The sequence below is a fragment of the Caretta caretta genome, chromosome 2 (genome assembly GCF_965140235.1).
Source record: "Caretta caretta isolate rCarCar2 chromosome 2, rCarCar1.hap1, whole genome shotgun sequence".
NCBI classification, from domain to species: Eukaryota; Metazoa; Chordata; order Testudines; family Cheloniidae; genus Caretta; species Caretta caretta.
The window spans coordinates 243,673,564-243,701,003 of NC_134207.1; the positions used below are offsets into that span (position 1 = coordinate 243,673,564).

The following is a 27,440-nucleotide window of genomic DNA, read 5'->3' on the forward strand; positions in this document are numbered from 1 at the left end:
ACCATTTCTTTCTTTCTACTTATATGTCCCCATCACAAGAGCATTTGAATGCCTCCCAAGTATTTATGGATTTATTTTCACATTATTCCTTTGAGGTAAGGTAGTGTTATTGTTATCCCAGTTTTACAGATGGGGAAGTGAGACAGAGAAATTGTGACTTGAAGATCACACAGAAGCCTGTGGAAGAGTAGGAACTGAACCCAGAGCTCCTGAGTCTCAGACCATTATCTTAACCACAAGAATAGAGGTTGCTGGATATAGATATTGCTAGTGTAACCCATGCCTTTGTCATTTCAAATTTATATTACTACAGTGTGTTATACATGGGTCTACACCTTACACCAACTTGGAAACTGAAGGTTATGCAGAATATGGTGGCTTACATCTTAAACAGTGTATTTCACCAGGTGAATATGGAGTCTTTGCTTTCCATGATCTGCATTGGCTGCCTTTTGGAGTGGGGTTGAAAGGGTTAGTTTTGATATATAAAGCCCTGGATGGCATGAAACCTACTTAGAGATCATGTCTCTCCCATGTCTATCACAACCACAAACATTGGAGGGACTCAGCTGAACAGCCCTTTATTTACAAGAGGGTGCTACCAACAGGACTGTTCCACTGGGGCCCCCTCAATTTTGAAACTAACTCCACCCTTTGGCTGAAATAACCTGACTGTGTTGACCTTCAGACCACAATGCCATACCCATCTCTTTGAGGAAGGCAATCTGTGACATCAGCTGGTATTTATGGGTGAGGTAGGGTGTTGTTTAGCTGTAGTTTTATTTCTGAATGTTTATTTTCTGGTTTTGGGGGTATGGAAACGTCTGGCTTAGTTCTTATGTGATTGTATCTTTAACTAATATCAGTAGCGCACAGAACCCGAGAGAGACACGTTTTAAAAATACCTATTATAAGCTAAAATAAATAAAGTGTTGGAGCATCTATTATTAGTTGTGACAAAGTTCCTGCTCTACCTTGGTGGGTCTTGTGCTTATTGGTGGATTTGCTCGCCTTGGAGCTTCACGGCAGCCCTCAGCTTGGCCGTTTTTCTGAACCCACAGTCCAGGTCGACGACTACTGTGTCTGACCAGGAGTTGGGAGGATTTGGGGGGAACCTGGGCCCGCCCTCTACTCTGGGTTCCAGCTCAGGGCCCTGTGGAATGCAGCTGTCTAGAGTGCCTCCTGGAGCAGCTGTGCAACAGCTACAACTCCCTGGCCTCCTCCCAACACCTTCTTTATCCTCACCATAGGACCTTCCTCCTGGTGTCTGATAATGCTTGTACTCCTCAGTCCTCCAACAGTCCGTGTTCTCACTCTCAGCTCCTAGTGCCTCTTGCTCCCAGCTCCTCACACGCACACCATGAAGTGAGCTCCTTTTTAAAACCCAAGTGCCCTGATTAGCCTGCCTTAATTGATTCTAGCAGCTTCTTGATTGGCTGCAGGTGTTCTCATCAGCCTGTCTTAATTGTCTCCAGAAGGTTCCTGATTGTTCTGGAACCTTCCCTGTTACCTTACTCAGGGAAAAGGGAACTACTTAGCCTGGGGCTAATATATCTGCCTTCTATTACTCTCCTACAGCCATCTGGCTCGACCCTGTCACATAGTGAACACACAAGTGGTACAATAAAGATGGGAAAAAGTTCAAAATGTAAAGTACAGAGATCAAATGAGAGATACAAGCTAAAAAATGTCAAAAGTGTCAAGAGAACTTAGGTAGGCATCACACTTTTTAGCCATTCAATAGCCTCAAGGACAGCAATATAGAGTCTGGAAAGTCCTCTTGTACTACTACTACAAAATCTTGGTTAGTTTTTAGCTAGTAAACCAAAAATCTTGTGCTGGTCTGTTGACATCCTCAGCTACACCACAGTTAGAGAGAGGGCTGTTCCTGAGTCACAGGGTATGCACCAGGTGTGCACCTCACCACCCCTTATTTGAAACAGTTGAGCTTGCTCCAGAGATAGCATGGCAGCTCGAACTAGGCAGTCTGTCATCAGGCTAAGTGATGAGGAAGGACTTTCTTACAGAGGGAGCAGCTTGTTCCCATTCTTCTCACCACAATGTGGTAGCATCTATCATAGAGATGATCGGTAACAGAGCCCAGACTGATCTTTTGCTGAGGAGTCAGTGGAAAGGTGCTTCCCATATGCCTTAGACAAGTGGCAGTTGTGGGTTCTCCTGAATTTTGTCAAGGAGGTTCTTTGCTGCAATATAATGCCTGATGTTAGGAGGCAGGATATTAAAGAGGACTGGTAGCCACTTGGTGTTTGTTGATCTCATAGCCCCTGGTATTCTCATTTTTTGATTCAGTTATATATCAACTAGCTTTGTGTGGGAAGAATTTTACCACACAGGACCACAGTATTTTCCAGATGAGTAGTAGAGAGCAAGTGCTGAGCTGTGCACCGGTTGCACAAGTTGACCCACTTACGAGACCATTTCTACGCTTACTCTTCTGAGCTACCTTGATAAGCTTTGGGTCATGTGCCAATCATTCTTCCCAATTCAAGAAGATGTTGAGCTCTCATGAAGCGCTGGCATGACAGAGATGGAAACTTGACAGCACTGTCTTTGATAGTAGGATTAAGTCTCCACTTCTTGCAGTAGCTACTAAGGCTGCCGTGTCTTGGTTCAGGCTGTTCTCCATCTTTTTTAAGTCTTCGTCTCTTGAAGCGAAGCAGATGTCATCTGCATACTTGAATGCCTAGAGATAGTTGGAGGCTAGTCATTTGTAAATATCGTGAAGAAAGGTGGAGCAAGACCAGATCCCTGGGAGAGTCTGTTCTTCTGGATCCTCTATGAACTCGATTTATTGCCTAGTTTTGTTTAGAATGGTCTGTTTTGAAGAATCATTTCAGTAGCCATAACAATTTATTGAGGTAACATATTTGGCATCTTGAACAGCAGGCCAGTGTGTCAGATGGTGTAATGTGGTGCTGTCTAGTCAAGAAACACAACCCTTGACTTCTCTTTCTCTTACATTCTCTATAAGAGCAAGAACTTGATCACAAGTGCTCCTATTAGGCCTGAAACCTGCCTGCTCTACTGTGGGGATAATTCTTTGCAGAAGTAGTTTGTAAGCATAGTTCAGAAGTGATATTGGATAGTAGCTAGGTGGAAGGGAATGGTCCTTTCCTGGTTTTGGTATAGCTATTAGCCTAGCTTTCCGTCATCTCCTAGGCATCTTGTTCTCTTGGATGACATGGGATATGAACATTGACAGCCATTTTGTGATCTTCTTATCAAGGTGTAATAGCATTTCTGGTGAATTCTTGTCCAGGCTGCCTGCTTTTTCTGCTTTCTTGCAGCTCAGTCCTCTCTCCAGTCCTCAGTGGAGAAAAGCTGAACAATGTCTTCCTCACTCCAAGGTGCAGTCTGTCTGTATCTGTGCCATTCCCTTTTTACAGACTCCTCAAAGGTCTCATCCCTGTTTGCTTTTGCTGTGTTACGTATGTGGTGATGCTGTTCTGGTACACTTTACACTGATGTTTAGGTGGTTTCTGTGCTGCTCATGAGTGACCATGCTTTTCTGGTAGACCTTGTCATGTCCATATTTGATGTAACGTCTTTCTAATGTTCCCTATGATGGGCATTGAGGCTGTGAATTAGGTGGTTTGCTATCTCTGAGTCACCAGATTTTTTCATACGGCTTTAGAAGTTTTGCACAGTCCACATCTATGCGGGGGATATAAGTCTTGTAGTAACCACATAGGATGGATTTAGTGGCTGATTTAAAAATTGCTTTGGAGAGGCAAGTGAAGGCATTTTCTACTGAGGTATTGAGTGGCATGCACACTATATACTCATTTCTCACTTCTGAGTATCTGTTTCCAGTCTGCTCTTCTGTAGTTCCACTGCAGTCTAGAATAGTGGTTTTTAAGGGGATTGTCACTCCTGTCCTAGTAAGAATGGGGCTGTGCTGGCTATGAGGGAAGTTTCCAAGACCTTTTGAGAAGGCTGGTAATAGCTGGTCCCCTCCTGAGGTGACCCAATTTGGTCAGGAAAGTAGCCCTGCTTCCACCATGCAGAGAAAAAGGTGGCTGTCTGCTTAGGATCAAGCAAGAGATATAGGTCATTATAGAAGCCCAGTCTATGCGATCCAGTCCATTTTTGTCAGATTCTCTTTAGTCTTATGAGGTGTGAGGGCTATTGAAGTCCCAAACATAGATGGATGGTTGTTGAAATACTGGTAAAGGTGGTGTGTTCCAGGCTTCATCAGGAGGTTTATAAACGTTTGCAGTGGCTGATTGACTCTTACAGTGTCACACTGAGGTGAATTAGTTGGTACAGCCTCCACATCATCCATATAAGATTTCACATAAATGGCTCTGTCATATTTCCCATGAAGATAATAGCTAATAATGTCATAGCCTTTATTATAGGCAAAGATAGAAGCTACTTGCATTTTTTGGAGACGGATAATGTCAACCCCATGACAGGGGGCAATATTCTCTGGTACTAAGTGCTTTCAGCTGACAGCCCCTCCACACTGCGTTGAAGAATATCAAGTGAAGAACCTAAAAATTATGTCTCCAGTACTTGTTACCAGGATCTGGATTATCCAGATTCGGTCTGCTGTTTGCTGCTTTAGTTTCCCCGGAAGGGTACTCACAAAGTGTATGATGAGAACATAGCAGCTTTGACTCCATTGGAGCACCTCACAAATAGTAATGGATTTACCCTCAGAACACTCCTTTAAGGAAGGGAAGTATAATTGCCATCATTTTAAAGATGGGGACTTTAGCTACAGAGAGTTAAAACCAACATTTTCAAAAGTGGCCAGATTTTGTGGCTGCCTTGATTTTTGGGGTATCCATCTTGAGGCATCTTAATTGTTTATACCTTAAGTTTTCTCAGCTTGGATACCCACAAACCACAGCACCCAAAATCAGTTGCCACTTTTGAAACTTTCTGCCTAAGTGACTTACAACTTTCCACAGAAGCCAGTAACAGATCTGGGATTAGGACCCAGGTTTCTGAGGTCCTAGTCCAATATCTTTAAACACCCGTTATAGCTCTCTGTTATACCTCAATGACGAATGTATGGAGCTCAAAAATGAACATTAACAAAAGGTTTTTCAGCAAGAAATGGGACTGACCTCTTGCAATGTATATACAAAAGTTTTTGCAATTTTCTATTGACTATGCACATGAGAGTAGATGGAGTTGACTCACTGCAATGCTTCTTCAAACTGTAACTTAAAGAAGTCACCTTACTAAATTGAAAGTTTCTATTCTGTTTGTGATTTTAAGCTGCATTCAGTGTGAGGTGGAAAAAGATGTCTCTTTTAGCTAGTGAACCAAAACCCACCAATTAATTATGTGACACCCTCCTTATTAGGTCCTTTTATTATTTGCAAATATAAATAATTGTTTTCACTAGTGAGTGAATTTGTCAAGATCTGAGTGTCTACATTTAAAATGGGCTTGGTAGATTTTCACTTCATATCAAAAGGGTTAACTATGACTGGGGTGGGCAAACTACGGCCCGCGGGCCGGATCTGGCCCATCAGGGCTTTGGATCAAGCCCTTGGGATTGCCCCCCTGTGGTGCTGCAGGCCCCGCGCTGCTCTCACAAGCGGCCGGCACCACGTCCCTGTGGCCCGGGGGTGGCGAGGAGCAGAGGGTTCCGTGCATTGCCCTTGCCTCCAGGCACCGCCCCCCGCAGCTCCCATTGGCCGGGAACGGGGAGGGGTACCTGGAGGCGTGGGAAGGGCAGCGCACGGAGCCCTGTGCGCCCTTCCCCCCCAGGGATGTGGTTGCGGCTGCTTCCCGGAGCGGCGCTGCGTGGGCCCAGGGCAGGCAGGCCAGGACACCTGCCCTGGCCCCGGTGCACGCTGCTACCACCTTGGAGCCGCTTTAGGTAAGCAGCGCCGGGCCGGAGCCCGAATCCCTCCTGCACCCCGACCCCCCAACTCCCTGCCACACCATGCATTCCTCCTGCACCCTGATCCCCTGCTGCACCCTACAGCCCCATGCACCCCAAGCCCCTGCCCTGAGCCCCCTGCTGCACCCTGCACCCCTCCTGCACCCCACCACCTGCCCTGAGCTACCTCCCACAGTCCACACCCCTCCTGGACCCCTGCTCTAAGCCCCCCCTTCACTCAGCACCCCCCTGCACCTCAACCCCCTTCCCTGAGCCCCCTCGTATACTCCACACCCCTCCTCTGCCCCAATCCCTTGCCCTGAGCCTGTTCCTGCACACTGCACCCCCCGCCACACTCTGCACTCCCTCCTGCACCCCTGCACTGGCCCTGCATACAATTTCCCCAGCCAGTTCTGGCCCTTGGCCCAAAAAGTTTGCCCACCCCTGAACTAGACTGTGGATCTTAAATACATCAGCAGCAGACTAAGTAGCTGGTGACTGCCGCAATCAAGAGTTAACTGTGAGGAAATGAAACAGGACTTATTTACATTTAGAGTGATGCCTGAGTTCTTAATCACCTCAAAGCATTTAAAAATTAACTTTACTACCAACAGCTCAAGAGGCATAATGAACCCCAGGAGGGAGTTTTCTCCTCTTTCATTTTCATTGAAGCCGTCTATTCATTTACATCAGACTGCGCTCTCTTCAGACTGTCTTCCTGCTACAACCTCAAAAGTTTCCTTATTTAATTTTCTTAAATAACTTGTGGTTCATTTGGTGTGCTTCATCATACAGCTAGCATTAAAAACTGCACAAGAATGGCCAGTAACTTCTAATGAGTGTGCATGCACAAATTCTGTCAGGACAAGTAAGGAAGCAAACTTAGTGTTTCTTTTGTTTCATTGTATGTGTGTATATACATAATAAGGAAAGCAAAGTCTTAAGTTTTTTCATTATTATGATCTTTATAAACACAGGAGAATAGATTTTGGGCCTGAGCTAATACATTCCCATGATTTTAATGATCAACAACAGGAGTAAGGGTACAGGGTAATCAGATAAACCCAAACAACCTGGCGATTGACATTTGACAGCCAGCTGTTAAGAACTAGGAAGCTAATATACCCAAACTAGTACAAATTCCCCAAGCTCCCAACCATCAATTTGTTTTATCTTGACTTTCATTTGTTCTGAATTCCATAATAGGGGGAATCCTTTCATAATATGCTCAGCCAACCCATTATTTCTATATTCTTGTTTTTAGTGCTGCAAGCATGAAGCAATAACACCTCCCAAAGTGGTCTGTTCCCTAGGGAAAGGCCTCAGATAGGAGGAAAAGAATTTCTCCTTTGGATGTTTCCCTTTAAGGTATGTGCTGTTTTCCTGGGCTATTTACAGCTGAAGTAAAGGCAGTATATTCTGAAGCAATAGTAATGAAGAACAAATCAATAATCCAGTAAAATTAATATACCTAATAGTGGAATCCATGTCTTTGTTATCTTATCAATTATTTCATGGACCGCTAGAATTTAATCACTAATATTTTTATTAAAGATAAACAGAACTATTGACACTAAAAGTTATTCCCTTATCTAAGTAGTAAAGGGGAGGGTGACAGATACAAGATAACAGAATACAGAAGAGCTGATGAAGCATACATTATTGGTTATAGAGACTAGACATGATTTTCTTATAGACGTTATATACATAATTTATTTTTAACCAGTTCATTCCCCTTGGGTAATCTTTCATTGAAGAGTTCAGTTGTGAATCTAATACAGGCAATACATTACTCCATTTCTCTTATTCTTGTGATCCCCATTTCTATAATGGATATTGGTTTTTCCCAGCCTAGGTCCTGATCCTGAAGTCAGTGGGGCTTTGTGTGCCATATAAGGGCCCACACACAGATGTAATTGCATGAACGCAGCCTTAGGGTGAAATACACTTCCTGGCTGCAGTCAAGAGGTATAAACAGATTTCTTTGTTTAAATTCAGTGAACTGGACATTGCCCCAGCACCATAGTCATCAGGATTTGGTGGGGTTATCTCTAAAATAACTCCTGCATCATCTTTCTAGATGCTCTTCTGATTTGGGACATATCCAGAAAACACCTCATACTACTATGGCGTCCCTCATTTTATTATGGTGATAACAAATGAGAAGTGATTTTATTAATACTTTAGATTGATAGATGGGTGGATTTTGCTGTGTTCTCTGCAGGGGCATAATAATATCACCAATGGGGTCTGAATGCCCTACTAAAGGTTAGCATAATATCATCCAGTCATCCAGTCATCTTGTCCTTTCCCCAATCAAATCTCACATTGTAAATATTGCCCTTTTGTTCTATAGAAAACAGAGTGTATTTGATATACTTAATTTTTTAAAATTGGAGATGTAATTATCGTGTAATTTCCTTACACTGAATCTTATTATGCCTTCACATTTTTAAGCAGAATGGCCCACTGGAGCTCAATGAGATGTTATGCTTAAAAATTAATGGCACAATATTGTCCATAGTTCCCCGATTATGGTTAAATTGTCTCCGGGCCTCAGGATTTTGTAAATAATATCCTAAGGCTCAGAAAATAGATAAGTTCTGATTTTCTAACTTATATTCTTCTTATAATTGATTGAAAGAATTTAGCCCATTTTTTTCTTTAATCCTTTTTGTACCCATTTCCCCCTTAGACCTTTTATGGAAACTAGGTGGTCTATATATTAGGAATACTGATCAATTTTGACATATCCCTCAAGAATATTATTCATTTTCTCATTCATTCCCATCTTTCCAACACATTGGACTCCACAAATTATTTGCTCTGTAATTTTTTTCTGGCCAATAAATAGGCTGGAGTCTGCATTCGATAGCACACTGGCAGACCACTGCTATTGCAAGGAGTCCCATTGACTTCAATAGAGGTACTGGGGGAGCAGGGGGCACAGTAGTCTGTCTATGTTTTCAGTTGCCAGGTCAGGGCATTAAATTTATTATCTGTCACCTTTTACATCCTCTAACCATTTGGTCTCATCATGATTTCAATTCAAAATAAACTTTCTTTGGCTTGCTCAGTAGTAAACCATACATTTGTCTAGGCTGTCCCTCCATTTTCCTTTGTAATAGCATTTATGTTTTACTCCTAGTTTATTATTGTTCCATATAAAGAACATGGGATGTGTTTGTCAATGCAGTCTATGCGTTCTCTGGGGGTTAGTGATGGAAGGTATTGATACAAAAATAATAATCTTGGGAGGTTTGTTGATGTTGAATGTTTCTAGTCTAAAGCTAATAAAGATAAAGGCGGATCATATCATCTACATAATCATTTTTCCCCCCTGGAATAGCTTGCATTAAATTAGTCTTTTAGATGTGGCTTTATTTCTGTTTCTAGGTGCCTGAATCCCTTCAATTTTAATTTATTCCTGATATCAATTTTTTCTGGACCCCTGCTGTTCAGCATCGCATTGGAGCTACAGTTTTCATGTCATTTTTCTCAGAGCCAGAAATCAAGCCATATTACTTTATTGTTTTGTATAGTTTTGGGATTAGTTTTGAAGGATTTGAAATATACAATAAAACATCATCCTCACTAAAAAACATGATATAAGTATACTTTTCTATGTGAACAATTCCCTCGGTAGCTACAGGGCTGTTATGGATTGTACTTCTGGGATTGTGACTAGGAATAGAAATGGTCTATTGATCACATATGAGAGAGGGAGTGCTTCCTCACTCTATTTGTATCCATTTGTGGTCCACACTGTGGAAAGAGTTTGAGAATCCTGGACAAATATAGTTTTAGGCCTTTCAATAGCGCTCAGTGGGAGTTAGACTCTACAGCATAAATTCTACTCAGAAATCCATTTTTTCCTTTTTAAGGCCTAATTTAATTTAATGAACTGGTGTTCTACATATGGGTGTTCTACATATGGGACAGCACTAAATCTGGAGTCCAAATGGGGGAACAAAATATGTCCTTTGCTCACACCAGTCCAGACTCACCAACAGCAATTCTGGTCCCCAGGGCACAACAGTCAATGGGCCCCCATGCGTGCACAAGCCACGCCCACGCAGACACTGTCCGCCTGACATTTCGGCACTGCTGCACCTGCGCTGGCTGGTGCCCAGTGAGCTGCTGGCTGCGCTCCTGGGCCCGCTCTTCTGCCCCCTGCTCTTCCCCCTTCCCTCCGTCACTCGCTGTCCCCCACCCTCACTCACTTTCATCAGGCTGGGGCAAGGGGCTGGGGTGCAGGAGGGGATGCGGGGTGCAGGGTCTGGAAGGGAATTTGGTTGTGGGAGGGGTGAGGCTCTGGGACGGACTTTGGGTGCGGGAGGGCGTGCGGGGTCACGCTCTGGGAGGGAGTTTGGGTGCGGGATGGGGTGCGGGCTCTGGGAGGGAGTTTGGGTACAGGAGAGGTGAGAGGTACAGGTTCTGGGAAAGAGTTTGGGTGCGGGAGGAGGTCAGGGGCTCGGTGCTTACCTCGGGCGGTTCCTGAAAGCAACTGGCACACCCCTCTGGCAGCAACTCCTAGGCAGGGGGGACTGGGGGGTCTCCATGTGCCACTGCCCGCTGGCACCGCCTCTGCAACTCCTGTTGGCTACAGTTCCCGGCCAATGGGAGCTGCGGAGTCAGTGTTGGAGTGGGTGCAGCATGCAGAGACCCCCACCTCAGCGGCTGCAGGGACATGCCTGCCGCTTCCGGGAGTGGCGCAGAGTGAGGATGGGTGGGAAGCCTGCCTTCTTCCCGCTGCACTGCTGGTGGTGGCGGTGGCTGGGGGCCCCCAGGCCCTTTTAAATTGCTTGAGCCCTTAGGCAATTGCCCCCTTTGTCCCCCCACCTCAGCCCACCCCCGTCGGCGGGCCTGCACAAGTCTCTTGATTTTAGCACTAGGCACTTTTAAATTAGGCTTTTGTGGCTGCAGCTTAAAAAAAACCTTAAATATACTTGTAACCAGGAGCACATTCTCACAACCAACCAATCCCCTATTCCCCCATTTCCACAAACAAACACCCTATCCCATGCAAAGCTTTATTGGGAGAAAAGCCAGCAACTCTATGACAGGGACTTTACTATTGCTAATCTATTTGGTGTGGAAGGTATCCAGATACCAATTGTTGCTGGGGGAAATAAAATCTCCTCAGATGGAGAGCTAGATAGTAACCTGCCCATTAGATTCACAGACATTGTCTAGAACCATCTGCTCTTCAGCTATCTCATCAGTGTAAACGGAACTGAACAAGCGTTTGTGCTGTGTTGTCTGCTATTTCAGTCTGAGTGTCCTGAATTACATTGGTTTTACTGAAGTAGCTAGTGTAAGATTGACTGTCGAATCCCTTAGGATCCTGACTAAAATTAAATGAATGTCATGATGAGGCTATCCCAGGGAGCAAAATTTTAAGTAAACATACATTTTAAATAAGTAAACAACTGTCTAGGAGGAAGTTGCTTGTGTTCATATAGATTTGTTTTTAAGCGTAGAGTGGGGAATTACACACACGAGGCTCGCATAGAGATGAGAACACCTTCTTTAATGCTTAACATCCCTTCGGACATGCAACGTTACAAGTTAATAAATAACATAGTAAGGATTTTCTCATTCATAGAGCCCTGCTTCCACCGAAGTCAATGTCAAAACTTAGTTTCCATTGGAAAGTGGTTTATGCAAGTGTAAGCTTTGTAATGTATCTAATTGGGTAATTACATCACTCCTGAGGTTTTCCTAGTTGAAGTTATCCTGCAGATAACTGTGTTTGTGTACAAATCCAGGTTTTCTCACCCTCCACCCCCCCACACAAATTCACTCTAACAGCCGTGTTAGTCTGTATTCGCAAAAAGAAAAGGAGGACTTGTGGCACCTTAGAGACTAACCAATTTATTTGAGCATGAGCTTTCGTGAGCTACAGCTCACTTCATCAGATGTATACCGTGGAAACTTTTCTGTAAAAAACTGTTTTGCAAAAAAACCCCAACCTTCTCCCTTCCTCCCCAAAAAACCCCATGACATTTATAACTGAAGCAGTGCTATGCATAGGAAGCGATGTTCTGAGGGAAAAATGCACAAACGTTCTCCCGGATAGGCAAGCCCTAACAACAATATATATAGGACAGGACAGCTGTATAATGCAGTCACTTGAGTCTGTGTGACTAAATTACGCAGTATTTTCTCTAATGGAGTCAGAAGATGCAGTCTTTTTTTAAAAAAAAAAAAGGTACAAGATGCAAACTTTAGCTCTGTATTGAAACATCACCAAAGCTCAAGGGAGGAATGGAGAGCGTGTTGAACTCTGTGATTTGGGCTCAGCACGTTTTAGAGAGATTGAGCACCTGCAACACTTGGCCCCAGTTCTGAACTGTCTAAAAGTTTGGATGGGAAATATTGGCATTGACCCAGCGCTACTATTTGTAATTCTGTATGTGTGGATTAATTTATTGCATGTATTACCAGAGTCTGGACATATGCTGACTGGGATTGCACTCACTTTTTCCTTTATGAGGCAAATTCTGCTCTTGGTTACTCCATGTAAGCCCATTGAAGTTAGTGAAGATTTATGGGGTAACCAAGGTCAGAATTTGGTCCTGTATGGTAAGGGAACAAAATCCAGTGAATTGCTCATGCTTATTGCTGTATGCAAGGGGAACAATAAATAGTGGAAAGTTTATTGTTATACATAAAGAAAATATTTTGGGAAAAGGTGAACAGACAGATTTCCTTGTGGCTAGCCAGGCTTACCTGCTGTAATTTATTTTCTGAACTGGTCAGTTGATTCTGAAGGAAGAGATTGTTAAGCCTGAAAACAACACTAAAATTATAATGAAAGGAGAGACTTTGGGCAAGACCCAGGGATTTATCTATTTAAATTCCTTACCATTTTGAAGAGGTGCTCAGATCTATTTTATCTACTGTATACAAAACTCGATGCACCAATAACCATGTTAGTAATACTCAAGAGAAGTTCATGCAATTGCCATGAAGGGCTTAACCCCACATAGTTTAGGTGCAGAGTGTTGCATAGACAAGTTTAAGGTAACAAATTATGAGCAGAACAGTTTGCAGGAAATCCTGAACCTGCTTTAGTTAGATGCATAGCTACCAAGTTGTTCCTGCTTTGTAGCAGTGATAAGATCAAAGAGGGGAGTAAATACAATCCTGTTATTAGCATGATGACAGTTGTGGTTAAGGCCATGTATTTCCTTGGACACACCATTCTCGCTGGGCCTTGTTTTACCCTGTTTATGTGTGAGTAGGAAAGTGGGTACACAGGCAGCTTGAGAATTTAATTACAGTCAAGAGAGTGGCGTGCCTAGTTCTTAACATTACTTGCATCCATAAGGATCCTCTATGAAGAGGTGTACTGGATTGCAAGAACATTGTACACTCTGCTACATACTGCACCAGGACTAGGTATTTCAAAGTCTTCATGAAATTGGCTTGGGGACTGGAAGCACCAGTGGGAAAAATTAAGATGAGTCCACTGGAAAGGTAAAGTTTTCATAGTGGCCTTGGCCCTGCACATTTCCCTGCATTCTCTACACTACTAAGTACTTTTTACATTGCACTTATATATGCACAATACTATGCGCCTGTACTGGACAGGATCAAGCCCAAAGTAGTTTCAAGACTTTCTGGTTTACTGATAATTGTTTTCAACATAAAACTAGCTGAAATCCACCATTCTGTTTCTTGGCTTTCCTTCTGGAGTAAAAGGTTCAGTGCCATAGCATTTAAAGTGCTATATAAAAGGAAAACATGTAAACATTTGCAGTTATGTTTAAGATGAACCCTTGCAACTTTATTTAATGTGGATTTGAAGGGAAAGCCATTCAGCTCTACAAGGAAAGATCAAATCTCTTCAGAGAAAGGTGGCAAGAAAATGTAAGTCTCTTCTTAGTAATGGTTCAAGACTAATCACACACATTCAATAGGACAAACTTGCTTCTTAGTCGTATATTTTCCTATTTTTCTGCCATTTCAACCTTTTTCTCCATTTGAAGTCAGTGGGAGTTTTGGCTGTGCAAGGAATGCAGGATTAGGTCATCATAATTCAGCTGTTAGTAGTTGCCATTTAAAAAGTCAGCATTGCCTACATCTAAGGTGTTGCAGCTGCTTCTTGTATTTAGACCTGCCGGCTTACTTTTCCTCATATATGAATAAAAGCATCTCAGATACTTGTGTGTGTGATAATTGTGGGTAAACACTGTCATTTTAATGATGACCGATACAAATAATATAAATAAATCTTATACTGAAGTTAGCTGTATACACTGCATTTACAGTTTATTAATTGAGTTCAGTTTCCTCTACACAGAAATTAATTACATTTTGTAGTTGTCTTAATCAATAAAGATCCCATGTAGGTCTTCAGGTATGCTAGAACTTCATCTGTGGTGGGGCCACATTTTCTTTTCAGAGCAGTCTGTCCCAACATCTTTTCTGTCTGAGCAACACGGAAGTAACATGAGACCAAGGCAGCCTTTGTAAAATGTCAGGTTTCAGAGTAGCAGCCGTGTTAGTCTGTATTCGCAAAAAGAAAAGGAGTACTAGTGGCACCTTAGAGACTAACCAATTTATTTAGTCTCTAAGGTGCCACTAGTACTCCTTTTCTTTTTGTAAAATGTCTTCTTCAGTGATAAAAACAGAGGGTATGAAATCTATGATCAAGGCTCTGAAGGATGATTTGGTTAATTGATACTGTATTACAAATCATATGCTATGGCCTAACATTATAAAGGCATGTCTGCCCATTTCCCGATGATATGCTAAATGTCAAGCATAATTTTCGGTGGCAGTGTTTTGAATTGTTAATGGTACTGTTGCTTAAGTGCGCCCAAATCCTTGACCTAAATATTTCTGAGTGAATCTATCGTACAGGAGACTGCAACTGTGATCTGCAAGCAGGCTCTGTGGCCGGCAGTAAGTTCTCTTGTCTTCTTTACACTTCCAGAGAGGGTGATGCTGTTCTGGACTGAGACATCTAAGCAACTGTATCTTCGGGTTTTGACCAAATGAGTGCATTTCTCTTTTTCTTTTTGCAGGTGATCAAACATTCCCTGAAGGCAGGAAGAATTACACTAGCTAAATTGAATTTCAGAACTGCCCCCCCCAACTTTATTTTGATTTTCAGGTGTCTGTGAACCACAAGGCTTTCCCACCTGTTCAAACACAGGCATATATCTTGTTCATGCCAAACTGTTGTGTACAGAACAAAAGGGTATGTGTGTGTATGAGTGTGAGAGAGAGACAGCAAAACAATTACCAAACTTTTCCTTTATTTTATTTGTTTGTGAAAATTTCAGTGTGAACAACGTCACTCTGGAAAAGATGAGATCCACCTGTGATGGAGAAGGAAAGGTATGTAAAGACAAATGACAATCTTTTGTTAAACTACAGGTGTTAGTCTCATGCTGCACCTCTACATGAGATCTCAAGTAAAGAAACATCAGAGAATATTTAATTCGCTGGTCTGATTTGGATTTGAAACACTAACGTTTTTACCCTCCCCGCAAATCTGCTCTTTTATTTAATTTTTTTACATAACATCTTGCAATTTTAGTTTGTAACAAGCCTTTCTCACTCCCCTCCCAAGCCCAAAGGAGAAGGAAAACAAATAACATATTGTAAATGAGGACGCTAAAGTGACCTTGCCACAAAGGACTGGATGTCTCTGAATTGGTTTGGGGTGTATTATCTGTACTATGCAGCCATTGGTCTAACCTGCATAAGAGGTACAAAAAGTGTAATGCAGACTCTAAATGGACTTCTTAACTGCTTTTGATTTGGACTTTACATCACAATTCCTAAGGGAGCCCTATAAAATATTTTCATGAGTATTCACTTACATTTAAAAACAAGTTATCTTCAACCATATTTGCACATCTTTTTCTGCAGACATAAGAGCGATCAAGTTTTGCCAGCATGAATGCTTGTAGAAAGCTAATTTTAAGTGTGCTTATTGAAGTATTTGCAGATGGCAAATGGGCTATGTTGTAACTACAAAGCTGTGCTAGTACTGATGTTAAGACTGGTCCTTGATGTCTGCTTGAGGCCTAAACATGTCGGGCACGCAATGTCTCTTTCCTTTTCAGGGAAGGTTTATTAATAGAAAAGACAGGGGATAAGCAGAGTCCCTCAGACAATTTGACACACCAAATGGGAAGAGTGCACAACCCTCCTGACAAAGGCAATTAAATTGATCTGCGGGCATCCTTCACAGTTTGGATCCAGGCATACATGTAACTACTTTCTGGCAATGGTTGGGTAATGACAGAAAACCAGCTTCCTGTAAATGCAGTGCACTTGGTATATTTGATATAGGATGGGACACCGTTCAGCAGGGGTACAGCATTCTCTGTTCTATTCTATGTGGTTTTTATACCATGCTCATTACCATAGTATCTGATCTCATCCTCTCCCCAGAGGGAGAAGCGTGTGCAGTAGAGTGTTTTTGTTGTGGTAGGGATGTGTGCGTTTTTAATATAATAATACCTCTTGCTATATGTTTGTATAATACAAGGCATGGTCAAAGAAATGCACATTGCATGAGGAGCAGAAAGCTTTGTGGTTTGTGATGATCTTTAGTTGCTGGGGGAGTTTATTCCACAGTCTTGGACAACCCCTGGAGAAAGTTCTGTCTCCCCCACAGATGAGCTTGACTCTTATGATAGAGAGTTCCAGTGTGCCCTTGAACTTGATTTGAAATGAATGGAGGACAAGTTTGATATATTTGTAGTAATCTTGCCAGAACGGTGGCACTGTGGCAATTAAATGACAGCAATCATCTGCAGCTAGGGTGATGCTCCTTCTCCTTTATGTGGATGTAATGAGAGAAACTAAATGTAATCTCTGCTCCTAGACAATAAAATTGACAGTAGCTTAATTCTTCTAGGAATGATGTTTCTGACAAGACCTGTATTGGCCAGAAAGAAGAATGGTCTAAAGTGTTTCCAAAAACTTTCTAATTTTGTTTGTTTTTCCTGGGATATTCAAAGACCCCTGGCTTCCTCATGCCCTCCTCCTTATTAGAACAATACCTTCATCCAGTCAGAGACAGAAGCAATACTTATATAACCAGGCACAACTAAACACAAAATAATTTGCAAAAAAATACGAAAGAAAAACAAAATGAAAGAAAAATTGCAACCCCATGGCATTTTACAAGCAGAAACCTAGATTAAATTAGTGGAGAAAATAATTGGCCACAAACAGTTCACTCAGCTGAAATAATTGCACAGTGTTGCAAAGTTACCTGCTGTACTTAGTGAAAGCCCCCAAACTTATTCCATCCTCATTCAAGTTCTGAATGGAGATGCTTTTAAACTAGGATCAGTTGTAGAGAGATGAGAATGTTATTTGGCTGCAGGAGAATGCATATTCTTTTACCTCAAGAGGCTAACTGAGGTGAACATCTCGGTCTCGAACAGTGTTAAGAAGATATTTGGTAGACTGGACTCATTAGTTATCTTTATCCCTGTTTCTGGCTTTCTGTGATACTGTTTTGCTTTATTATCTGGGAGGAACAAGGAGAATTTTGTGGGATTAGCAATCCAGAAAGTGCTCCTCATGCCGATCATCCTAACACTCTACAGGAAGGGCTTGTTTACAGAAACTCTTCTTCAGTTATTTCCCACCTTGGAATGGAACGCAGTCCCTTTACATGTGTTATGTGCACTATTTTTAGCTCAAGCATGTGAAATACTGGAAAAGCTGAGCCGATGGCATCGTTCATAGCAGGAGATGATTTCTCATAAAATTTCTGGAAACCTAATAAACCAAATTTTCTTCCCCAGTTAATTAATGTGATCGCTAACAGTTTTACTACAGGGAGGGAGCGTTGCCTAGCATTTAGAACAATGGATAGGAAATAAACAATCTTCAATTCTATTCCAAATCTTCCACTGCTTGGGCAGGTCACTTTACCTCTCTGTGCTTCTGTTTACCCATTGCTTAGGTATAATAATGTCTGCTGTGTGCTGCATGTATCAAGGGTGCTGTGAACCTGAATTAACATTTGTGAAGAGATTTGAGATTCCTTTTAAATTATTGTTAAGCACCTATAGGTTGCTTGGTGTAATATAAGCCCTATATAAAGGCACAGTCTCTGCCCTGAGAAGCTTATGACGTAACAGGCACTTAGGCCTGGATCCACAAAGTGATTTAGCCTTAGCATCTCAGTGCCTATGTCTACATGACCACTTTTGTCTGTATAACTTATGTCGCTCAGGGGTGGGAGAGCTTCTCCTGCCAACGTAGCTATCACCACTCCTTGAGGGTGGATTAATTAAGATGACCGGAGAGCTTGGTCCCATCATCTTAGAGCGGCTATACGAGAGAGCTTACAGTGGCGCAGCTAGCCTGAGTGTTGCAAGCATGCGCGGCATGTAATGGAGTCTAGGGGAGACTAAGCCTCCCCAGACCTCATGCTGTGAGGGCGGGGGAGCAGCAGTGGCAGATTACTGCATGGGCCCATGGAGCCCATACCCAGGGGCCCCGGTAAATTTGGGGACCCTGAAAAAAATCTCCCCTCCACCATAGACCCAGGACTGAAGGAGGTCCCAGAGCTTTTTCAATCTTGGGGCTGCAGGGGTTGGGGGGGAGGGGAAGAGGGCAGAAAGAAGTACAAAGGGGGTGAGGCCTTGGGGGAAGAGGCGGAGTGGAGGGGGAACAGGGGCAGCACTATGGGGGAAGAGTCAGAATGGGGTGAGACCATAGGCGGAGCTGTGGGCAGAAGGGGAAAGGGGCTCTGGTCTCAGAGGGCTGCCGCTGCGGTCCCTGGCCAGGGGGAGGGCCTCCAGGCTCGGAGCCCTTACCCGCGCATGGCACTGACCAAGCTCTCAGCCCTCTCCCCCGCCCCAGGAGGGGCCAAACTCTCAGCCATGGAGGGGGCTGAGAGCAGTGAGCGGGGCGTGGCCTCGGCCAGAAGAGGTGGGGCCTCAGCTGGAAGAGGCGGGGCAGTGGGCTAGCCTTCCCAAGTGGAAGCTTCACCTGCTGCCCATGGTCACAAGCCTAACTTTTAGGCACCTAGAAACCCAGAGGAACAACAATGAGCCAGGTTGCCTGACTTAGGCACCTAGGTTCCTATTCAGTGAATGGGGAGAGGGAAGCGCCTAAAAATGCCACAAAAGCCAGCATGTTAGGCAGGGGGGATAGGTGTCCAGACACCGGGAGTGAGGCAGCAGCGAGCATCCCATGGGCAGAAACTTACGCTCCTGTGGAACTTTTGCTGCAAACGGTTAGAAACTGTGCGAGTTCCGTCTACTGCATTAGGCAGCAGCTGCGTGGGAGGTTTGTGGATTGAAGTGGTGTCTAAAAATTGAGTACCTAAACCTGGGGTTTAGGCACGTAAGTACATTTGTGGATATGGGTCTCACCATCCAAGGTGCAGCCTGGGATTAGAACAGTGTGGAGAAACTTGAATAGAACTTGGAAAGCGATTATACCCCCAGGGAGGCAGAGTCCCTCTGATGTGCATGCTCTGTCATACTATAAGGGATGGCACGGACTGCTCCTCCTGGTGCACACAGCCCACGCCTCAGACTGAGTGGGAAGGAAGGTAGGGCCAAAACCTTACCTTTTCCCTGCTCCTCCCTACCCATTTTGGCAATTTTACATGCCTGGAGTGTCCCTGTATTCCCTGAAGCTTAAGGATTCTGGCTCTGACAGCCCTTGGGGAATGTATGCAAAGGTGGGGAGGCTTCTATCCCCCTCCTTACATTCCCCTCCCCCACCCTGCAAACCTTTGCAAAGACCAGTCACAGTCTGGCGGTAAAGGATCACATCCTTGGGCGGAAAGCACGGGTGCATATGTATAACGTAACAGCATATATGTTAGGCTAAGTGACTGATACACCCCTGATCTTTGGGCCCTAGGGAATGAAATCCAAGGCAGGATTCAGATCAAAATATTGTAAATTGCCCTAATATTTATAATGGGCCAAATCAAACCATTTGGATCTGAACAGCCCCAAGGATTACTTGAAATCTAGCTCCTGATCTGAATTTTGTAGTTTGTTTCCAGTTAAGAGCTGAGTCTAGTGTTCTAAGAAATGGCTGAGAGAATAAAGATTCATGTGTACTATTTAGACTTGCTTCACATCTCTGCTGACAACTGAGCAGGTTGATTACTCGGTCAAGTCAGCGTGGATTTCAATTCTGGCTGAAATAGAAGGGTTCACTGGACAGAAGGCTGTGCACTGCAGAGTTCTATTTCTGAGGGATTTACTTCCAAAAACATACAGGAGCTTGGGCAAACCATTTGCCTTGATTGCTTAATGGCCTGCTACATGTATCTCATGATGGATTTCATTGGGAGGTTATTCATGAATAGATACAATATTGGCAAATTATAGGAAACTAATGCTGAAAGGAAAAGAAATGACATTCAGGAGAACAAGGGAGGCAAGACAGCCCATGACAATGTGACAGACCCAGAGGCAACTCTAAGGCTGCCAACACAATTAGCTCTGGACTCTGTCATCCTAGTTAGTTTGGCATGTGGGTCCTGCAGCTGGAAACAGAGGAGGAGGAGAACAGTGGTAAATTGCAGGAAGAATAATGGCTTTGTGCCTTCTTATCACTGCTCAATAATATGTACGTCTGTTTTTTAAAATAACTAAAAATAACCCAAACAAACCTTTTGATGACAAAGATTTTGGAGCAATACTGCAAACGAAATAACCATTTTAAAATGCTATGTCTTGTTAGGTAGGGTGTGTGTTTTGCTCACGGTGCTAAATACTACAGAGTAGGAGAGAGTGCTATTCTCTCTTCTTCAGTGAGTCTTTAATAAGTACATTGGCTGTGCTTCAAAGTATTTGATGCTAGTGCAACTATATTAGGGGAGATGTGCAGACATGGATTTGTTTTAAGACAGGTACAAAAATTCCCACTGATACTAAGGTACACTGGATCATATTTGTCTCTGGCGTAACTCCATTGACTCTAGTGGCGTTATTACTAGGGAAGAATTTGGCCAAGTAGGTGCAGCACAACAGGGAGAAGTAAAATATTAGATACTTTCAACAGCAATTGGGCTTTGCCTTTCTCTATTGTTCTCATGAATGGGGAAAAGTATTTTATGAAAGCAAAGTACACCAGGACACTGTTTTCAGCAGGGAGGATAAGCTCAGGTATTTCCTTTGAACTGTCCTGGAACCCAGTCCTACAAGCCTTCTGCTCTGTGCACAGAATTCCTGTTCACTTCAATGTGTGGTGCATAGTGGACGGTGTTGGTGTTGTAAGCTATCACTTTAAGGTGCGTGGGCTCCTGCTTGCAGCAGGCTAGGAGCCTCTATAGGGAAGTGTGTGATCTGGGTCTAGCAGCAGTTAGTTTGCAGCCAGCCAGCCTAGAATATAGTGGGGTGAGTTGTGCTTCTCTGGTTTAGGGAGCAGCCTGGTTTGTTTCTCTCTGTTTTTTTGGTTCTTGTGTGTTAGGGTTCTGGATTCTAAGAAATAAAATAGTGTGATGTTGCAACCTTCCAGCAAGAGTATTTATATTTTATCTCATTTCTTTGTGTAAACATTGCAGAAAAAACTGGCAATGAGGGTGGGATTATAAGAAAAGAACAGAAAGATACAAAGCAGAGATGCACAACTCATTCCACTTGCTGCAATGTAACTGCTGCTGGGTCCAAATCATACACTTCCCTACAGTGTCCCCTAGCCTGCAGGGAGGAGCAGAACACCCTTTCCCCTGCCTCCCTCCCTCTTAATATGATAGCTTGCAATTCCAACACAGTTCTTAAAATACCACACAATGGTACATCTACATACATAGCAAGAGGTTCTTTCCTCTGCCCTGACCCCTATACACTACTCTGGCAGCATGCAGGGGTCATACAGGCATTACAAAGGGTGGTGAGAATCCCCCCAGTGCAGGAGCAGCATCATGCAACATAAACAGCTCTATTAATACTTCACTTGCAAACTACAGGCATAGGAGGTGGCAAGGGGCAGCTAAGTCACACATGGTGCTATGGAGATTCCGGGCTGTGACACAGGCACTTGGCATTGGGAGGCTACCATAAACTAGAGGAGCCTTTGGGGCATTCTAATTTAGGCTAGGGGCCACATTGGCCCCCAGATGGCCCAAAATCGGGGTGACATATATGTGGCTAAAAGACTTTTTAACCCTCCCTTTTCCTTTGCTCTATCCCCAAGAAATCCAGAGGAGAATCAGATCCAGATTGCTTAAAGAAATAGGCCCTACATACTGTGTGTGTGTGTGGTTGTGAGGTCATTGAGCTAAGCAGTCATCGACTAGAACAAAGCACAGAGAATTTGGGGTGGTACCTGATACTAGAAGATTGGAGGAAAGCAAATGTATTAATAGAGGACCAATGTTCCAAAAATGGTCAGTTACCATTACATAGGTTTAATCTTCTAATCTCTGTAAAATAATGGAGAAAAAATATTACGAGAAAAATATCACTAAATCTCTTAAGATGACTCCCATTGACTTCATGAGAGGTTGGGGTCGGGGAGATTGGCTGTGAAAACATTGAATAAAAAATTGAATAAGGACCACAGGATTCGGCCTGTAAGAGATAATGGGACCCAAAGTGATAAAATGCATGGACTTCAAAAGTATATATCTGGCCAGACAGATATGATGCTTTTCTGGTAGAACGATAAAGTTCAAGGATGATGGGAAAGGGGTTATAGTCATGTATTTTGATGATGGTGAACTATTTTATCTTTCATCTTGTAATCCTCCTCTCAAACTTAATTCAGATTGGCTTGACTCTGAGTATTGTCACATGGGCAGAACTGGCTAGGAGACCATCACCAAAGGGTAACCATATATGGTATGTCTACTCTGCACACTTCTTTTGGCGGTGTGTAGAGTACATACAGTACACCTGGTATAAATAGCAGTGTAGATGGTGAGGCAGCGCTCTAGGTGAGTAAAGACATGCCTGAAGCTTCAGTGTAGGTACCCTACCTGGCTCTCTACATGCCTAAGTAGTGCCTCCCACATCTATGCTGCTATTCTGCTGCCAGAGCCTTTCCCACCTGCTTCCCCCTCCAGAAGCTCTCACTGCCATATGTAGCTACACACCACAGCATGGAAGCAGCCTGCTCTTCACTGTGGTGCATAGCTGCACATGCCCTAAACGCTGCTGCCAGTGATGTGCAGTGTAGATGTAGCCATCTCATTGCAGCCTGTTGTTGAACAGCCATCTTGCCTCATCCCTGAGATGGCAGCATTTTGGCTGTGGGTAAATGATTCTTCAAGATATTTACAGAGCGATGTTTTCAAAGGTATCTGTGCTTTTGAAAAGGGTAACTGCACATATTTACAGTGGGCAAACTCAACAAGCTCATTCCAGTGTCAGCAGTGTTACTGATTCCAGCAATAGAACCTAATGCTTAAAATGGGGAATGGTGCCGGAACCTCTAAAACCAAGGTGAACTTTTGACAAATGCTCACTTTACATGTTTGTGCATGTGACTGCGGGTTTTTACATGCACTCTTTTTCTGTTTCTAGGGTGTGATGGCCAGAGGAAAATATGGATCATGCTTCCATTTGTAATCTGGAACTCTCCGCTCCCAACCTTCTCTTTAAATTTCACCTTAAACTTCTTGTCTTCTGTCAATGATGCTTGACTTCTTGGTGCAGCATATGTGATGCTATGGGTGAAATTAATGGGGCCAGGATTTTACCAGGTGTGCTTAAGGTGCTATATAAAGTACTCTTTTTGAGCTTTTGACACGGTCTCCCACAGTATTCTTGTCTTGTCAGCAAGTTAAGGAAGTGTGGGCTGGATGAATGCACTATAAGGTGGGTAGAAAGCTGGCTAGATTGTCGGGCTCAACGGGTAGTGATCAATGGCTCCATGTCTAGTTGGCAGCCGGTATCAAGTGGAGTGCCCCAAGGGTCGGTCCTGGGGCCGGTTTTGTTCAATATCTTCATAAATGATCTGGAGGATGGTGTGGATTGCACTCTCAGCAAATTTGCGGATGATACTAAACTGGGAGGAGTAGTAGATACGCTGGAGGGGAGGGATAGGATACAGAAGGACCTAGACAAATTGGAGGATTGGGCCAAAAGAAATCTGATGAGGTTCAATAAGGATAAGTGCAGGGTCCTGCACTTAGGATGGAAGAATCCAATGCACCGCTACAGACTAGGGACCGAATGGCTAGGCAGCAGGTCTGCGGAAAAGGACCTAGGGGTGACAGTGGACGAGAAGCTGGATATGAGTCAGCAGTGTGCCCTTGTTGCCAAGAAGGCCAATGGCATTTTGGGATGTATAAGTAGGGGCATAGCGAGCAGATCGAGGGACGTGATCGTTCCCCTCTATTCGACATTGGTGAGGCCTCATCTGGAGTACTGTGTCCAGTTTTGGGCCCCACACTACAAGAAGGATGTGGATAAATTGGAGAGAGTCCAGTGAAGGGCAACAAAAATGATTAGGGGTCTAGAACACATGACTTATGAGGAGAGGCTGAGGGAGCTGGGATTGTTTAGCCTGCAGAAGAGAAGAATGAGGGGGGATTTGATAGCTGCTTTCAACTACCTGAAAGGGGGTTCCAAAGAGGATGGCTCTAGACTGTTCTCAATGGTAGCAGATGACAGAACGAGGAGTAATGGTCTCAAGTTGCAGTGGGGGAGGTTTAGATTGGATATTAGGAAAAACTTTTTCACTAAGAGGGTGGTGAAACACTGGAATGCGTTACCTAGGGAGGTGGTAGAATCTCCTTCCTTAGAGGTTTTTAAGGTCAGGCTAGACAAAGCCCTGGCTGGGATGATTTAACTGGGACTTGGTCCTGCTTCGAGCAGGGGGTTGGACTAGATGACCTTCTGGGGTCCCTTCCAACCCTGATATTCTATGATTCTACTCCATTATCTCCGCTAATCCATCCATAGTAGACTCTTCCTTGAGTGAAGGATCTTCACAGGCAACACAATTAGGAAAATGTTTATTTGCTCATTGAACACCCAGATTAAATTAGGATGGTTCTGACTATAATCAGACATCATGCTTTGCCTGTTGCTTAAACTTGTTCATTCCACTTGATAAACAAGGTATACATTACATATTAGGGAAAACAACATACTTCAAGCCACTGCAGACATAGATCACTAGAGGGAATAAATCACAATACAGCCAAATATGTCATCCTCCTCCTCCTCCTGCTTCCTTTCCAAGCTCAATTAAGAAGCAACGTGTTTTTTTTCTTTTTCAAGCTTCACTTTTATCTGTTCTCCTTCTCCTGTTTCCATGTCCTCCCCCCCTCCAGCCCCTTTGGCCTTTTTCTGATGACAGTAGTGCTGTAGGATAATGAAGTAATTCCTAGTAGTGAGCTAAGTACCAAACACCTGGCTGACATTTTTTGCCTCAGACTGGGTCAGATAAAACCTGATTGCCTATGGGTATTTTATGGTTCTTGTTCAAGTTGAGTATGTTCTTCTGGGACCAGCTGCAGTTTCTGTGTACTATAGAATGTATTAATGACTATATATTTTAGACTCAGGGATTTTGGCTTGGTTTGGAAATTCAGCTCTAAATGAATGGCTGGGAGTGAATCTAGATTTGTACTGAAAAAGGGAGGATTTTTTAGGTTTGTCTCCTAACTTGTTAACCACTTTTCTACAAATTTCTAACCCCTAGCTGTCTCTCCTGATGTGGGTCCAGCTCTGATTTGGCAGTAACTCTTTTGTCATATTCAGGGTGTAGTACCAATCTAGTGGATTATTTTTAACAGAAACTGTTGTCCTCACACATTGTAAAATTTAAAAAATACAAACAAACCACAAAGTCCTACCATAAAGCTCTGCACAGAATGCCTTTTCCAAGACTAATTGTTCCAGCAGAGTCTAATCTAAATTAGGTTTCAAACAAAGTAGTTTCCATTTTTTATTACTCGTATGTAACCATTAGAATTGCATGATTATTTTGTAAAACACTGGATTAATTTAGATTCAATAAGGCAATTACAGTCAGCAAAGGGATTAACAATTTAACAGACCCCCAAAAAGGGTAATTACATGCCCAGTAATTTAGCTGACTGTGTGATGATTCTACTCAGATTCCTACTTCTTAAGCCTGTGTGGACTCACTCTTTTCCCTGGTGCTTAAACTGCAAGCTTGCATGCAAATACTTGCTTCTCGGTGACTGAGGCCTATGCTGCTTTGGGCCAAAATTGATTGCTGAAGTTACATGACTGAAATGCCTCAGGTAAAAAATTCAGTCAAAAGAAAAACATTAAGTAGACAGCTATGTAAAGTATGTTGCCTGACAGTAACTAATGCTCCCAGGATGGAAGAGGTGCTGCAAATAAGGTCAGTGGAATTAACACTCAATTATCCCCTAAATATGAAAGAGTGTGCCACACGTACTTCTGACTACATTTCGAGGCAATCATAATTGAAAATCATGTGGTTGCTCTTTCTTTCTTACAAGCAACTGTTGGTCAGTGATAAACCAACACCATTAACCATTTGCAGACACTCTCTCAGTTTATTTCAGAGCATGGAGCATTTTAAATTCTGTCCCTCTTTTGGAGGATTGAGTCAACTTCTTCCAGACTCATATCCCCAGCTGGTCTAAATTGTCATAAGCTCCATTTGACTTCAGTGGATTTGTGACCATTTATACTGGCTGGGGATCTGGCTTTTAGTTTTGTTTTATACAGTCAATCCATTAACATTAAACGCCGAGGTAATGAAAATCCATTCATGAGGAAGTAGACTGTAACTCCTAGATTTGTTTAGTACACATCAGGGTGGCAATTGTAGTTCTTATTATAGTGAAACTCTCCATTTAGGTTTGGATCCAAAGCCCATTGAAGTCAATGGGAGGTTTCAATTTGGATCAGACCCAGGGTAAAACTGTTCTCTCTCTTTCTCTCTCCCTCTCCGTGTAAGTTATATTTAGTTAATTTATTTATAGATGTTCTGCAGCCTATTCCAATTGTTATTTAACCCCAACTCTATTTTGTCTCCCATATTTTCTTCCCAATAACAAAATCAAATGAGAGTAAGCAAGCCTGCAAAGCCCCTCTCGGGGAGACATTCGCTAGTCCGTCATTACTAGCTCAGCAGTGCAAAAATGACTCTCATTTTTCCTTTCCCAGGTTTTATTCCTCTCCCCCGCCAGCCCTTGCTATAGCCTGGTAAGTAACCAGTATTAATGATCCACCTCTCCCCTCCCTTTTGCCTTTAGGATGGGGAAAAAGGATTTATTTTATTTTTATGACTGTCCCAGTTTTGTAGCTAAACTTCAGTGGGGTTTTGCAATCTGAAATCTGACCTTTTCAAATTGGGTTTGTAGAATGAAATAACAGCACAAAGCCTTTTTTCCACATTTTTGTTCCTGTGCTTTGTGGCTCTCAATCCTGCAGTATCTGAGAGTTCAATTAGCCTGCATGTAATTGACAGGTTCCTGAGTTAAATAGCTGGGATGGGATCATATCCTCAAAATAGCTTAAAGAAAAACTGTAGACAGACAATCCGGCAGACAAGTCTTTCCAGGTACTTGGAAAGCCCCTATTTTCTGAAGCACTTGCACTGTAAGCGATCTGGAAGTCTTGCATATACAGTAGTTTATTACCCCAGGTTGCTTAGA

At 43.1% G+C, this 27,440-nt stretch overlaps 1 long non-coding RNA gene across 1 annotated transcript in view; it reads left to right on the forward strand.

The window, feature by feature from the left end:
• LOC125631279 (uncharacterized) overlaps positions 1-23,623 on the forward strand; it is a 191,677-nt gene extending 168,054 nt beyond the window's left edge. Inside the window, exons 7-8 of the long non-coding RNA XR_012667282.1 lie at positions 15,166-15,220; positions 23,356-23,623. This is a non-coding gene — a long non-coding RNA (uncharacterized LOC125631279). The remainder of the gene's footprint in view (positions 1-15,165; positions 15,221-23,355) is intronic.
• Positions 23,624-27,440: the final 3,817 nt, after the last annotated feature.